The sequence below is a fragment of the Octodon degus genome, unplaced genomic scaffold, assembly GCF_000260255.1.
Source record: "Octodon degus isolate 3935 unplaced genomic scaffold, OctDeg1.0 scaffold00050, whole genome shotgun sequence".
Classification (NCBI taxonomy): domain Eukaryota; kingdom Metazoa; phylum Chordata; class Mammalia; order Rodentia; family Octodontidae; genus Octodon; species Octodon degus.
Window position 1 is genome coordinate 9724862 of NW_004524626.1, and position 6786 is coordinate 9731647.

Below are 6786 nucleotides of genomic sequence, written 5' to 3' on the forward strand. Positions count from 1 at the left end.
ACTCAGGAGGCTGAGGCAGGGGGAGCACTGTAAATTTAAGGCTGGCCAGCCTGGGCTACATAATGAGTGTAAGGCTAGCCTGAACTGCACAGTGAGACCCTATTTCAGAAACATAATTTTTTTAAAAAGGCCTATCGATGTAGCTCAATGCAAACACTGTTAAATCTCCAGTACTGCTAACAACAACAACATTTAGTCTTTGCTGAGCACCTACTAGGTGACAAGCCCTGTGTTAAATAATTAACAGGAGTTATTTCCAGCAGGACAACCGTACCAGCTGCTATTATGGATGTCCTGGCTGCTGAGAGGACAGGATAATGACACTGTGCTTCATCCTCTCACCATGTGCCATTCTACAGAGGGGACAGTGGTAATAAAATGAATGTATACAAGTCACAGGACGCTCCATACTGATGAACACTGAGGAGACAAAAGACGCCAGGAAGGAGGCTCAGGGCCTTCTTTCCCAGCAGGTGACCTGGTGACACTGGAGAAAAGGCCTAAAGGGAGGGTGAGGGGCCCCCAAAAGTCTGGGCAAAGACTGCAAGTTGGGGGGCCCAGGACTTTCAAGGCCAGCAGCAGGCAGCCAAGGGAAGGTCTGGACTGGGAATTAATAGCATCCCAATGAACAGCCACCAGCCAGCTACTGGGAGGATGGAGTGACACAAGCCACTACCAAATCACTGAGGATAATGACAGCTTGGACCAGGGGGCTGGCAGTGGAGGTAGTGAGCTGTGGTAACACAAGGGTGACAAGATTTGCTGATGGCTTAGAAAAAAGTGAGAGGTCAAAGCCAACTCCAAGATTTTGGCCTGGGTAACCCAGCCAAGCAAGTGGATATTTACTACAGGGAGTGGGGTGGGTCTGCCTGGCTCTTCTGACTCAGATGCTTCTCCTCTTGTAAAGGTCGCCCTCTATTTTTTTCCTATAAGAGTTATTTTGTTGATCTCTGGGTTTGCAAAAGGCACACAAGTAGTTTTTAGTTTCTAGCCTAAGTCCAAACATACATATCATCCATCTATTCATTCATCCACCCAGGCATCCATCAAACCATCCACCGATCCATCCATCCACCCACCCACCTCACTCATCTATCCACTCACCCACCCATCCACCCACCCACCCAACCCACCCATCCACCTACCTACCCATTCATCCACCCACCCATCCATGCACCCACCTACCCACCTCACTCATCCATCCACCCATCCATTTATCCATTTATCCATCCATCCATCCACCCACCCACCTCACTCATCCATCAACCCACCCACCCATCATCCAGCCAGCCAGCCAGCCAGCCATCCATCCACCCACCCACCTACCCACCCCACTCATCCACCTGCCCACCAATCCATCCATCCACCCATCCAGCCACCTGTCCAACTGAGTAAGCACATATATTATGCCAGGCATGTGTCTAAGAGCACACAGTCTACAGGGGAGCCCATTGTACTGCAGAATTCCAGGGAATCAAATACCACTTTAAACATCACACAAACCTGCAATTCCTCATAACAATATTAAAATCCAACAGACACTGGAATTTTTAAAAATCTGCTACAGATTCATTTGGCACCAAAACCTGATCTGAACAGATCTGAGATTGCTTACTAATGAGAATATTTACATGATCTGGAGCAGAAATATAGATGGACATGACTACTTGGAATTCCCTATATGTGGAACATCAAGATGGTATGCGGACTTGTACTCTCAGCCCCTCCAGCTTGCTGAGGGTTTTCACAAGTGGGGTGGCATTGCTTAGGACTTCCCTTTGCTTCTTAGAAAGTTTCATACTTGGGTGCGGTCTTAATTCCTCTTCTCTCATTGCTGAGGCAAAATACCCAAAACCCAACATCAAAGGAGGAAAGGTTGACTTAGATCACAGTTTGTAGAGGTTTCAGCCCGTAATTGGCTGGCTCCAAGGCATGGTGGCACATGGCAGAGGGGCATCAGAGAGGAGAAACAGCTCATAGTGGGCAGGAGGCAGCAAAGAAAGCAGGCCAAAGGACAAGACAAGCCTCTTTCTGTCCCTTATATCTTATCCAGGCTACTGGGATTAGGGTGGTGCCAAACCAATCAGTGAACTGATTTAATAAATACCCACTCTTAATCCCAGCTTTGCACCATGAATCAATCACACATCATAGATTCAGCCACCTAGGAAGAAGCCTCACCTATGACTGTATGGGGCCTGGGGGGACATCTAGGCACAGGCCATAATGGGGGGGAGTAGTACACACTTCATTCCTAGTACCCAGGGAGGCTGATGCAGGAGGATCAAAAGTTCAAGCCAGCCCAGACAACTTAGTAGCTTGGTAAGACTCTCAAAAATTAAAAAAGGCTGGGGATATAACAGTGCAAAGGCCCTAGGTTCCATCCCTAGTCCCGCCCCCACATCCAAACTTTCGTAATTTACAACAAATGTAGGTATGGGCAGGCATTTTTAAGTAGCTGGGCTAAGTACGTAGCTCAGGGTGAACACCTGCCTAGCATACACTATGCCATGGGGTCTACCCAGAGTACCACCACCACCACCACCAGCAAAACAGAACAAAACACAAAACTCCACCTCCTAAATAAGCAGGCAACCTTTACTTAATTAAAAAAAGAAACACCTGGGCATGGTGGCGTAGGTCTGTAGTCCCAGCGCAAGACAGCCTGAGGCAGGAGGATCACTGCAAGGTCCAGACCAGCCTGGGCTACAGAGTGAACTCCAGGCCAGCCTGAGCTGCAGAGCAAGGCACTGTCTCAAAAAAAAAGGAAACAAACAAATATAATATCCTCCCAGCCCTAGAATTTTATCAGCAAAGCAATCATCAATTACTGTAAAATTCACAACTAATTCAAATGTTTGACTCGACGATATTAAAGTTACTTAAAATCAAAGTAACTGAATATTATTACTGATTAAACTTGAAGATGAAGCTTAAGGTTGTAGCAGAGGCCCAGATAAGCAGTTGCCAACATGCGCACTTCTGCTGTGTGGTCCGGTGCACCAGCCCGCAACGCCCAACGCTGCTAGCAGATGAAAACAAGGACATCCACACACAGCCAAGGTTAGGTGGTGGGGCCCTCACCCAGAGGCAAGCAACCCCGGCTCCCGGGCTTGTGCTCTCCTCTCAGATCCTGCTTTACAGGGACACAACTCAAGAGTAAAATCATTTGGGTTTTTTGTTGTTGTTGTTTTCCAGGCACGAACTATTTCTTAGCTCACTCAAAATCCAAACCTGCCACAGCATAAGGGATTCCCGAACACAGCAGCTTTGCCAGCTCCTAAATCCCACTCAGTTTGGCAAAGCCAGGGCACCAGGATGAAAGACATGAAATTCACATCCTTGGGGCTCTGACCACAGCCCTCGCTTCCCACCAGTGTAGGTAAGTGGCCATTCCCAAGACTGTTTTAAGGCCGCTCAAGTCTGGCCACCCACCAGGGCAAGGGCCACGCCTGGCACAGGGATAAATAAATACTGCTCCGAGGAAGGAAAAGATCGAAGAAGCATGAACACATAGAGAAGAGCCCGCTGACCATACGTGTAGGAAAAAAGGTTTTCTTGTTGAGGTTTTCCTCTTTCACATTTACTTTTTACAAAAATTTTATTGGGCACATTCATTGTATGTAGTTACAGGGTACATGCATTATTATTGTTATTTATTTATTATTATTATTATTTATTGTTGTTGTTTTACTGAGGCTGCAGTCCAGGGGTCTTCATAAGCACAGCTGGTTTTTATTCTGACACAAGGTCTAGACAAATTGTTAAGTTGCAGGGGCAGGGCTTGAGCTCGGAATCCTCCTGCCTCTGCCTCCCTAGAGCGCTAGGATGACAGTGTGCACCACCATGCCTGGCCTGTTAGTGCATTGTTGTCATAACGCAAAAGTGCTTGCCGAAACAGAATAAATCTGCGAACACTGAAAACTTCGGCTCTGCACAGGCCAGACCACCAGAAGGGAGAAACCTCATCAAATCGACCTTTTACCGCACCAGGCCAGTCAGGGAGCGTGGTATCAAAAACGCCCCCAAAGCTGGAAGGAGCTGGCCGGGAGGGGAAAGCAGAGGCCTCCTGCCCGTCCCTTCCCTGCTCGGGCGCGACCAGGAGGTTAAAATAGGAAGGAGACACCCCCGCCCCGCCGCCACCCGCGTGGCCGGGGCAGCTGGGCCCCGGGGGCCCTGGAAATAGCCGAGGGATCGGGAACCCAACTTGCCTTGTGGAGCAGCGGGAGCAACCGGGGCCGCGGTCAGCTCGGGGCAGGCAGCAGGGAAAGGAGAGGAGCGAGGGGGCTGGGCTGGGCTGGGCTGGGCTGGGCTGGGGTCGCTCTTGGGGGGAGACAGCGCGCCCACAGCGTGGGGCTCCGTCGCCAAGCGAGCGAAGTGCAGGTAAAAAAAAAATAAAAATAAATAAAAAAAAACCGATTTAAAGAAACCTTTGGTGAAACTTTGCTCGCTCGCTCCCCGCTCGGTCCCGACAGGGGGAGCTAGGTGCGCAGAGACTTTCTAGGGTGGCGCGCGCAGGACTGGGGGAGCCGGGACCCCCCCAAACCGGGCATGGGAGGCAGGTGCGGGAAGGGGGTGAAAGGTAAGAAACTGACCCTCTGGGAAGGCCCGTGGTCCACAAGTTTGGGGCGAAAAGGTGAGGAGGGAAGAGGGTCTCCCCAGGAGAAATGCACCGACGTTTCGGTCAAAGAGTGAAAGGGCGCCCACAATTCAGTGTCGGGGGCAAAAGGGAAGAAGGGGTCCGTCCCCGGGGACACCTCGCACACAAGAATTTGGGGTGAACTGAAGGGGCCACTGATAGGTTCCTAATTCCTAAGAGTCTGAGACTGAAAGGTCCCGGGAGCCCTGATTTCGGAGATTTGGAACATTAAAAGAGCTCATCCGAGTCAGGAATTTGGGGAGTAAGAGGGAGAAGCTGGGGCTCAGTGGCCCCAACTCCGGAGATTTAGGATGAGAGTAAGAAGGAGGCCCAGGCAGCCCCCAATAGCGCTTTGCGGGATTAAAGTGAAAATAGTCCGCGGGAGTCCTCAGTCCGGGAATTTGGGGGTAAAAGCGAGAGATCGGTCCCTGGGAGCTCCTCATTCAGGAAGCGATGAGGCAAATAAGAGGCGTATCGCTGGGCGCCCCCAAATCAAGGATCCAGGAAGTGAAAAACCACCCGAGGTCTCTATTCCAGGAGCCTGAAGACCTGGGGTCCCCGGCTCCCCAACTCCAGAAAGTTTTCTCACAAGTGAGGCACTGTGTCCCCCAGTCTCCGAACGCGGGACGAGGAGAGGGAGGTGTCGCCAGGGCCCCCAAACTCCGGCGCGAGTGCGGGACGCCGAGTCCCGACTTCGGGGCACTCGGCGAGGTACGCAACCCACCCCAGCCCCGCGGACCCCGCCACCCCGACCCCGGGCGGTCTCATCGGTCACCTGGAGTTCGGCCGGGAGTTCGCGGCGGCTCCCGCGGCGGCGGCGCTGCGTGCTGGTCGGCGTTGGTAAGTAACAGTCTCCACGGCTACAGTCTCTATGGCGGCGCCGCGGCCCCGCCGCTCCTCGCCGGCTCCCGCCGCCGCCCGCCCTCCCGCCCGCCGGCCAAGACGGGGCGGGGCGTTGTTCCCGGCAACGGTTACCAAGTCCACGCCCTACCCCCTCCAACGGCCCGCCTTCAACGGGCGCGAGGAAGGCGGGTCTCGAGGCTCCGAGGCGTTCCATTGGTCTTACGAGGTGCCCATCATAGGGGGCGTTCCCCAACGAGGAAGAGGGCAAGGCCCGACCAATCGCCACGGAGGTGGGCGGGGCCTGGCGAGAGGCGCGCGAGGCTCGGAGGGTTGGCAATGAGGAGGCGCGCGCCGGCCGGCACCCTTTGGAGCGAGTGCAGGGCAAGTATCAGCTTCTCAGGATGTGGAGCGTTTTGGGCACTCCCAGAATATTCGACTTGTAGACACAGTTCGACTTGAGGATCAGCAAACTCTGGCCCAGCACCGCCCCTTTATGGCCTACATGCTGAGAACTGTTTTTAGATTTTATTTTAGTAACGAAACAGTATCTTCCTAGCACTCCGGAGGCTGAGGCAGGAGGTTAGCTGTGCATCCCAGGCCAGCCTGGACAACACAGACGACCCTGACACATAACTAAATAAATAAATATGGCGGATGAAAATTATGGGAACTCAATTTTTATTTTTATTTTATTTCATGTATCCAGTACTTTCAACTAGTTTAAAAATTGGCCATCTGTGACCTGTGGTCACGTTCTGCCTATTTGTTTAAATAAAGTTTTATTGGAACACAGCCACCTACTCAGAGTAATGGAAAGCCCAGTAGTGGAACAGATACCACATGACACAAACAAAGCCTAAAATATTGACTGGCCCCTGAAAAATAACCTCTTGCTAAACTCGCTCTCTTCTCGGGGGGGGGGGGGGGGGATAGGCTCCACTACAAACCATGAGACCTTCATAGAGCTTCTACTGGAGGAGGGATTGGTCATGAACAATAAATAAGAGAATACACGTAGTAGTTTACAAGGGCCGGAAACACCAATTGACAGCTAGCGTGGGTCCCTGCTTTAGAAATAGTGAAAACTAAAAATAAAACAATAGCATGAATTTGCAGGTCAAAGTTGACCTGGAAGATGGTTGTAGGCAGCTAAATTAGGTAGAAATATTATAGGCAGTCAGACAGGGCCAGGCCCTCGAGGAGACAGTTTGGAAAGGACACACTCCCGCTGTGGACCAGACCTTAAGACAAAAGACAAAAAACGAATGCAGCCACACAGTTCCCCAGGAATGGGCATGCGGGGG